We start from the raw sequence: 10,453 nt of genomic DNA, 5'->3' as shown, positions 1-10,453 counted from the left end.
AGTATTAGAACTAGGGGGGCCGGTATAAAAACTTCAAAACAAAACTATATAAACAAGTTTTATTCGGTTCAAAATTATGACATATCAAATATGTAAACAAGAAAAATAAGATAAAAATTGTTTATCAAAATGGAACACGAAAATCTTTATAATTTTAAAATCTTGTAAAATTGTCTCTAAACTATTTAAACTAAGGGGTGTATAGAGATTTTAATTACTTTCATATCATAATAATAAAATATATATACCAGTTTTAAATATTATTTTAATATTTCTGTTTACATTTTGCTAATAAATCAACAAATAATAGTTAATAAGCATATAAAGTTTATATGTAGATAGATTCTAGTAAGTAAAAGGTATATATGATCAATTCTACAGTAAATGATGTATCTTAATCCAATGAGTATTATCTATCAGCTTTATACTTTATAGGGTGTAGTTATAATAATTAGGTCACATTTTCTTCTTTTCTTTTATCTTATTTTTTTGTAGTGTTTGAACAGTGAGAGAAAAGTTTTATCTTATTTGCATGGAGTGTTGTATGAATAATGAGAGAAAAGAAAGAAATATTGACAAAAGAGAGACAAAGAGAAAACTTATAGGAGACGGTGGAGGTACCTTTGAGATAGAATCGACAACCGGCTGAGCACACAAGCGTATGATGGAGGTCAAGTCTCAGCAGTCCAGGCTTTGGCAACCAAGGAAGAGAGACGAGAGAGAGCATACGACAAGAAGGTGGGGGAAATCCGACGACCAGAAAAGAGTACAAGACGGAAACGATCTTAACGGACGACTTTGTTTTTCAACTTGTGATTGTGATATTTTTTTCAACTTTGATAATACATATAAAGTTATTAGGATATCAAAAAGCAGGAAGGCCACGACCCCCTTGGCCCCTAACGAGGGTCCGCCACTGAGTACTCGGGATTCTGTAACTCGCCTCGGTAAAAGGCCGAGAAACGAGTACTCAGACGAGTAATCGGACAACTCGACGAGTTTTACAACACTGGTTGTAGGACGTTTTGATGTTGTCCATGTTGGCAACGCTTGCAAAAGGTTTGTGGCTGTGAAATGCTTGCAACAGTTTTATGGCTGGGAAATCTAAATCTTTTACTTGTTGATGATAAAAGATGTGGAACCTGGGAATAATGAAGGTAATACATATATATGAGCATTATACTTGAAATCTTTTATCCATTAAGGCATTCTACTTTAATTTATTAACATGATGCCAATGAAAGTTGAGATGGCAAGTTGTAGTTGCATTTACCTCATAATTAGCAGTGAATAGTTCTTGATGGGGTAATTTGAAGGTAACACATAAGTTTTTTAGTTCACCGACAAAACTTTTATGTGCTTGCCCTTTTTAGTTCACACATGTCAAACAGTTTGTAGGTTAATCTTTTTGTGGAAGTAATATTGGCTTGTGGATTATGCTTTTTGGTACTTGTGATATGATCTAATTATTGTTGTTACTAATTTGTTTTGTTTGCAGTTTCTAGTTATCAAAGTCATGCTCTAAACACTTGCTTAGATTTAGAGATAATGTATTTGGTGATGCAACATGAGAGTTTGGGGCAGTTGAACCTGTCTAAGTTGGAAGATCAGGAAGAGTTTTGGTGGCACCTAGGATCTGAAATAACAAATTCTGGATAAACTTTGGGTCTTTTTTCGAAAAAAATAAAAGTTTTAGGTTTAAAGAAAAAAAAAATCAAAATATAGGGTCTATTACTAAAATAACCCAGTTTTTTTATGTCTAAAATTTAAAAATTGCCCCGAAAAAAATACTATATCTGTCCATTTCTCTTCTTTATTCTCATATTCTCGGACAACCGTCTCCCACACTGATAGTGATACATCAGTCTTCTCCTTCTCATCCTAGTCGATCGTTTCTTCTTACGAAGGTGCGGTTTCTCTTCACCGTTTTCTAGTTTTCTATCCTATTACTCATCACTGTTGAAATCTTAGTACATTTTTTAACATATACTTTGGATTTTCAGGCTCTTAAATACTGTAAAAACCCTAGAGATGGAGTGGAATCAACAAACCGTACAGTTTCTGTCGGAATCTTTCCTTGGTACACTCTCCCCTCAACCAGAACCCCGCCGCCGTGCTGAGAAAAACTTATCCGACGCCGCCGATACTCCTAACTACGGCCCTGCCGTTCTCCGCCTCGTTGCTGAAACTTCCGTGGACGAGCAGATCCGACAATGCGCCTCTGTTAACTTCAAGAACCATCTTAAAACCCGGTGGGTGCCCTCATCTGTAACCCGTATTCCCGATGGTGAGAAAGAGCAGATTAAGACTCTAATAGTCCCTCTCATGCTCTCAACTACGCCGAGAATCCAGGCTCAACTTAGCGAAGCCTTAGCTGTGATCGGGAACCATGACTTTCCAAAGTTGTGGCCGGATTTGCTTCCGGAGTCGACGATCAGTCTCGAAACGGCTATCAATGCGGATGATATTACCTCAGTTAATGGTGTTCTCACGACTGTTAATTCTTTGTTTAAGAAATTCCGGTATCAGTTCAAGAGTGATCCGGTTCTGCTTGATTTGAAATACTGCGTTGATAACTTCGCTGCACCGTTATTGAGCACCGTTGAGAGTATTTCAGGGAAGATAAATGCTGCTGCTAGGTCTGTTGCAACGGTCCGTCAATTAATTGAAGCACAGATACTCTGTTGTCGGATATCGTATTCGCTAAACAATTTGGATTTGCCCGCGTTTTTTGAGGACAATGCAGATAAATGGATGAATGAGTTTAAGAATTATCTGACTGTGAGGTATCCGGATATTGAGGATGGCGATGGAGATGGCCTTTCACTTGTTGATGAGCTACGAACAGGTGTATGTGAAAATCTAATCCATTACATGGAGAAAGAGGAGACACTGTTCCAAAAGTACTTAAAGGAGTTTGTAGAAGCTGTTTGTAGTTGCATCAGCATCGCCAAACCGTGAACGGTTGACCATGACTGCCATCAAGTTTTTGACCATGGTCAGCACAAGTGGTCACCATGAATTGTTTGCTGGTGATGAGATGTTGAAGCAGATTACTCAGAGTATTGTTATTCCCAATGTGATGTTAAGGGATGAAGATGAAGAGATCTTTGTGATGAATTATATTGAGTTTATAAGAAGAGACATGGAAGGGAGTGACCTTGAAACAAGAAGGAGAATTGCGTGTGAGCTTCTCAAGGGTATTGCCGGGAATTACAAACAGAAGATCACAGAGAGCGTCTCAACACAGATACACAATTGCTTGGCACTGTTTGCTAATAACCCATCTGCAAACTGGAAATATAAAGATTGTGCCATTTACTTGGTTGTCTCTCTTGCCACAAAAAAGGCAGGTGATGCTTCAATCTCAAGCGATCTTGTTGATGTTGAAAGTTTCTTCAGATCGGTTATTGTCCCAGAGTTGAAGGGACAGGATGTCAATGCTTCCCCAATGTTAAAGGCAGGTGCATTGAAGTTTTTCATAATGTTCCATGCCTTGATACCTAAACCCATTGCCATGGCTCTTCTTGGTGATGTGGTCAGGTTTTCTGGTTCAGATTTTAATGTGGTTCATTCTTATGCTGCTAACTGTATTGAGAAGCTTTTGCTTGTCAAAGACAACAATGGGGTGCATTCACAAGCAAGATACAAGTCAATGGACATCGCTCCCATTCTTCCAGTTTTGATGACAAATCTTTTTGGTGCGTTAGAGAAGCGTGAATCAGGGGAGAATCAGTATATTATGAGGTGTATCATGCGAGTTCTTCAGGTTGCTGATATCTCCCCTGAGGTGGCTTCATCCTCCATTACTCGGTTAACCAAGGTTCTTAACAGGGTGTGTGTAAACCCTAAAAACCCGGTGTTTAACCATTGTTTATTTGAGGCAATTGCTACACTTGTCCGAAGAGCATGTGCAAGGAACCCTTCTCTTGTTCCGACTTTTGAAACATGCTATTTACCCAGCATCCAGATGATCTTGGCTAAAGAAGTAACAGAGTTCTTTCCTTATGCCTTCCAGTTGTTAGCTCAACTTATGGATTTGAACAGACCTCCTGTCCCCCCATACTACATGCAGATAATTGAGATTCTATTGACACCCAATTTGTGGAAAAAGCCTGCAAATGTCCCGGCTCTTGTTCGTTTGCTTCAGTCGGTTCTCCATCTGGCACCCAATGAGCTTCACAGGGAAGGCGGGTTAAAACATGTGCTTGGGATTTCATATTATCAAGGCACTAATTGAGAATCTTGGGCATGAGGTCATGGCAGAATACATGAAACAAATCTGGGTCTCCTTGTTTACCCGGCTTGAGAATAGCAAAACCCCAAGACTCATTAGGTGTCTCATTATCTTCCTGGTGAAGCATGGGGTAGAAGCTCTTGTGGACTCGATCAATTCTGTTCAGGCAAATTTGTTTCAAGTAATTTTGAGTCGGTTTTGGATACCCAATCTGAAGACCATAACTGGGTACACAGAGGTTAAACTGAGTGCAGTTGCATCAGCTAAGCTGCTTTGTGAATCACCATCAATGTTGGATCCTGCAGCTGAGGAGCTTTGTGGGAAGTTGCTGGATGGTGTTGTGACTCTTCTCTCACTGCCAGAGGAGGAAAAAGTTGAAGATGAACCAGAAGTTCCAGATTTTGGGGAGGCAACTGGTTATCAAGCCACCATTGTTCGTCTTCACAATGTTGGTAAAAAAGAGGGGGATCCTTTAGAGGAAATCAAGGATCCAAAATACTTCTCAATGGCTTTACTCGTGGTTCTCTCTTCTAAATTCAGTGGGAGATTCCCACTGGTTATTACTAGATACCTTTCTCCTGCTAATCAAGCTGCACTTCTCCAGTTATGTCATTCATACCATCTTTCTATAGTATGAAAAGACGATTAGAATTCACTATGATCTTTCCAGGTTTTTGTGTGTTGGGAAGCTATTTATTATAATTAGTAAGCTGAATAGAATATTAGTACAAGTTGGTATATCCATTGTTAGGAACTTACATATCAGTCATGCTGTTATAAGCATTGTGACGTAGTTAAAAAGGACTAAAAGTTGTTGCTACTTTGTAATTTTCTTTTGTCTAACCTCCTCAGGAGTCCTTGATGGATAGATTTCACTATCATCTTAGTGTTCAACACATATATTTATCATTATGCTGAAACCTTTGTGATGTTGTGTTTGTTGGCATGGTAACTTATTATTATTATTATTATTTAAACCTATTATCCTACCTATATCAGTCATATCCACCTTGAAAGTTTGAAATTAATTATTCTCATGTCAAGGAAACGGGGTCATAATTCATAAGTGATAAATGAAAGAAATTTGGACCGTGTGAATTAACAAGGATTTCATATAATTAACGCCAATTATTTAAATCATATTGTAATATTTTTTTTTTTTTACATATTCAAAATGTGTGTTTCAAAATACATTTCTGGAATATATTTTTTTACATATTGTAAATATATTTTTTTTACATATTCAAAATACATTTCAATATATATATATATATATATATATATATATATATATATATATATATATATATATATATATATATATATATATCCCTATTCTAATAAAAGAATAGTTTTAACCTCCATTTGCCAAGTATCATTCTCATACAACACCCTCATTAATATTATGTTATTTGTTATGTAGATATATTAGGCAACTCATTTCAAAATTCAAATTTACATTTTCTAATTATATGTTAATTTTGTAGTTATAATAACTTTAAAAAATTTGATATATCTCTTAATTAATAATTAATAATTTATTTAAAATTATTGATTTAAAATAATTGATTAGTAATTATTAAATTTTATTATCAATGTTTAATAAATTTTGTAACTATGGTTACCACGGGTTATAAACTAATATATATATATATATATATATATATATATATATATATATATATATATATATATATATATATATATATATATATATATATATATATATATATATATATAGGGTAATGTTCAATAGAGAACCATAATTAACCAAAGAACCATTTTTTTTTTCAACTTTTAGAACTTAGTTTATATAAAAAAATAACTAAAAATATAGAAATTCATAACTTTTTATCCTTTTTCCAATGATATCAAATTCGATTTTTTTTAGTCAAATTCACAATGTGAATTTTTGAAAATTCACAACGTGAATCCGGATTCACACCGGTGAATCTGAAAAATATTTTTCACATTCACAATGTTAATATATGAATTCAGATATTTTTAGATATTTTTTCGATAAATAATAAACTCTAGAAATTGAAAAAAAGATTTGGTTTCTTGAAGAAGCAATAATTATGGTTCTCTATTGAACTTTATATATATATATATATATATATATATATATATATATATATATATATATATATATATATATATATATATATATATATATATATATATATATTGAACCGCTGACATATGTACCAATTAAATCCTATTTTTAAACTACTTCGGACTTAGTGATTAACCTCTTACAAAAAACACCACCTTTTTAAACACAATGACTCTAAAAGTCACCATTTTTTTAAAAATAAGACAATGACTCTAGAAGTCTATCATTTTTGCAAAATAAATAGAGAAATTTTCAGATATAAGCAAAACATACATCCTAATGCCAAAAACCAAAAACTGACCAAAAAATAGAGTTTCCAAAAATGACCAAGGAATCTTCAGCGAGTCCTCTGCGAACTCGACTTTCATACTGTGGACTCGTTTTAACAATCAAAATTTCGGAGTTTTTCATAATTTTTCTTAGTTCGTAGTACACTTTGATCTTCTGCGAACTAAACAATATAAATTTAGATAAATCGTATTTTATTGTTTTATTCCATTTTTGTCTATAGAATGCAGAATTGTTTAGGCAACAAGACAGAGATAACGACGACATCTAGATTTGTGTTTGGAATTGATATGATAGATATGTAACACTACTATTCACCTAAAAAGTTAACAAATAAGGATATAGATAAATATAGTAGTTTTACATTTCCGTATATCATATCTATAAATAAACATTTACAACAAAAATTCCAAACAGAAATATATACTTCATCGACATCTATGTCTCATTGTCTATATGGCTCGTTGCCTACACAAATCTACATTCTAGAGACAAAAAAAATACCGGGATAAAAAAACGACTTGTCGAAATTTATACTGCTTAGTTCGTAGAAGATACCACGAGTCCGCAAAGAGATTACTGCAGACACAGGTGTCATATTGTGGACCAAGCAAAGTTACGAAAAATAATCCATAAAATTTGATGGTTAACATGACCCTGCAATATGAAAAACGAGTCTGCCAAGGACCCTCTTGTATTCCTAGGTCATTTTTAGAGACCTTTTCTTTTGTATTTTTTTTCATACTAGGATGTGTATGTGTTGGTTATATTTGAAAATTTCTCAACTAAATAAATAAATAATCAAACCAACAAAGGCTACTAATCACTTCATTTACTAATTTAAAATAGTAAGATTAATGTCATAAAAGACTCATTTCATTTAATTCCTTTTTGTTTAATGTTTAATTGTATTTATGTGTTTACTCCCTTTAACAAATATTGTAAAGAAAATATTTAATTGGTTTTTTTAAATCACAGTCGGACAACCTATGTTGAACTTGTCTTAGGGTTATCATAGGAGGATAAATCACAAAACATTAAACCATTCCGCACTTTTCATAGTTTGAACTATTCAATTTGTAACATTATGTTACGTGAAAATACTCTTTAATTGCTCCCTGTGGGAGAATTTTCCCTAGAATCCTGTCAGGAGCTGGGTTTGCCCGCTTTGCGGAACTCAAAAAAAATACAAATGATCTCCAGCCTAGCTGGTAGAGATGTACCGGGTTTATAACCCACAGTGGGGTGAGGTTGGATGTTCGAATCTTTGGGACTCCATAAATCCTCTTTAATTGCTCCCTATGGGGGAATTTTCCCTGGAATCCCGTCAGGGGCTGAGTTTGCCCGCTTTGCGGAGCTCGAACCTGGGATGCACGTTTAAAAGTACGTGTAGGCTCCGTTAATTCATTTTCCGTTTCCAAAAAAAAATGTTACAAGAAAATGACAGAACGATGGCTATATGATTCCTATTGTAAAATTGCCACAAGACAGTTACAAACTGTCATAAAACCGTCAAACCTATCACAAGACAACTCGACCCCAACTAGGGTCTCCTGTCCCTTGGACCCTGCCAGGGGCTGCCGCCCCTTGGACCTCGCTCCCAGGGGCGCTGCCCCCGACCCCCATTCGTTTAGGGGCTTCGCCCCTAAATAACAGTGTACTTTGAATCTTGAAAACTTGAACAAATGTGCACTCCCGCACCATCATAATTTGTTCAATATTTAACAAGATTACTTTTGGTTAACAAATTTAATCATATTAAAGTTAAATAATATTTATGATATTAAATCACCAAAAAATTAGATTTAATGGATTAGCTGAGAAAGATGCATTCTTGGTCCCTTTGAGACTAAAAAACTAGATCTTAGTTCTGTGGATCATCCTACTGGATAAAATTGGAAACTTTATCCATTATGAAGTTATTTAGGAACTACATTTGTGGTTATGGGCCTTCATCTGAAAAGATTAAGCACTTAGTGAAGATTTTGGCCTTCTGACCAGAATTCACAACGTGACATAGGATATGTCACAACGTGACGGTGCCCAAAATCACGATTGTTTTGTCGTTGCCTTCTGACGACGTGATCAAGGAATGGTCAAGACGTGATATTGACTTTGACTAAGCTGACCGTTGGCTTTTTGACCAGTTTGAATTTTGGTCAAACTTGGGTAGAATTAAGTATTTATCTAAGGATTGGTCTCGGTTTGGTTTTAGGAAGTTTGGGTTGGCTATTCTGATGTTGAGGTAGCTATTGGGATTTTGTTAAATAGTTCAAGTCATTCTCCTCACTGTACTTGTGGGTTGAAGGAAACCCAATAGATTATGTATGTAGGATGCTAGCTGTCTTTGTGACTCTTGCATGTGTTTGTATGTATACCGGGAGAGGCCCACCACAAGTTACAGACGAGCCTGTTAATTGGGTGGGGCCCGATATATGTATGGTATGTCATATTTTGCAGAACTCACTAAACTTTGTGCTTACGGTTTATGTTTAAAATGTTTTCAGGTACTTTTGGTTTCAAAAGGAATGACCCGACTTGATTGTACCGCATCCCATGGAGATTATTCCGCAATGATTGTTTATGAATTTACTCTGATGTTTTGTGAATGCTTTTACTCTGATCGTCTTTTGGAATAATAAATAAATGATTTTGACTTAACTAAAATTAAAATTTTACTTAGTATGTTTCGGGATGTTATTGAATTATTGTAATTCTTATAATAGATATTATTCAAATGAATTTGGTTCAAGATAGACCATTTAACTTGAAAATAATATTCATTTGAAACTTCACTACTTTTTCAACCTACGCAACTTCAATTATCAACATCTTCAACCTACGCAAATTAAACCTCTTCAACTGTGATATCCCTCATTTTTGGGTAGTTTTCAAAAAAAAAAAATCATTCCAGTTTAAACAAAAATCATAATCATATCATTGGTTGATACGAAGTTTAGAAAGTTAGAAATGAAAATGATAACATTTTGAAAGTTATAAGGGCCAAAAGTGTCAAGTTGGCAAAGTGAGTTGACTAAATGGTTGACTCACTTAATGAAAGGGACTACAAAAGTTATATGATGGATGATATGGGTGAAGTACCTATGGAGGGGTGTTTCTTTACATGCTCCTGCCCTACTGGCCAGAAGTTCAAGTGCGCCCTGAACCTTCTTTAGTCAAGGGTGAAGTACCTGTGGAGGTTGGTGATTGGCTCATACACTCCTGAGCAGAGTGTTGATGTGAAATGGGAGCAGTTCTTTGAGATGTTTTGAATAAGGTATGTTCCAGTGGTGGAGAGGGAGATGCTAGCTCAGGAGTATTTGGATTTGAGGCAGGGGACAGAGTCGGTGACTGAGATCACCAAGATGTTTAATGAGAGGAATCTTTTATGTCCTGAGTTTGCTACTTCCGAGAAAGCTCAGATGAACTGGTACTTGAGCATGCTCAAGATGGATATCCGTCAGTTTGTGTCCACTTAACGCTATAGTACACTTGTGGAGCTACAGGAGGCCGCGAGGAGGTGCGAGATTGAGATGGAGCTCCACACAAGGGAGCGGAGGTAGGATCTGGTGCAGATAGAGGTTGTGGCAAAGCGGTTTAATGTCGCTAATTTGAGATTTGGGGTTCATAGGGTCCACACTTGTGGAAAGTGCGACAAGGTTCATGATGGTGCTTGCTAATCTTGTTTTGGATGCCACAAATGTGGCAAGGAGAGGCATTATGCCAAGGATTATAGTGATGGGTTTTGAGCATTCTAACACTTCCTAAGTGTACATGAAACCCTAATAACCTTGGATCTATGTTTGTCTAAT

At 35.4% G+C, this 10,453-nt stretch overlaps 1 pseudogene across 1 annotated transcript; it reads left to right on the top strand.

Moving 5' to 3' along the window:
• The first annotated feature begins 1,834 nt into the window (after positions 1-1,834).
• On the top strand, positions 1,835-5,115 carry LOC145031639 (exportin-2 pseudogene; annotated as a pseudogene). Its single transcript, XR_013676987.1, has 2 exons — positions 1,835-1,907; positions 2,004-5,115. The product of XR_013676987.1 is annotated as an exportin-2 pseudogene (transcript).
• Positions 5,116-10,453: the final 5,338 nt, after the last annotated feature.

The sequence above is a fragment of the Lactuca saligna genome, chromosome 2, assembly GCF_052625555.1.
Source record: "Lactuca saligna cultivar CGN05327 chromosome 2, ASM5262555v1, whole genome shotgun sequence".
NCBI classification, from domain to species: Eukaryota; Viridiplantae; Streptophyta; class Magnoliopsida; order Asterales; family Asteraceae; genus Lactuca; species Lactuca saligna.
This window is presented reverse-complemented; position numbering and strand designations above follow the sequence as displayed.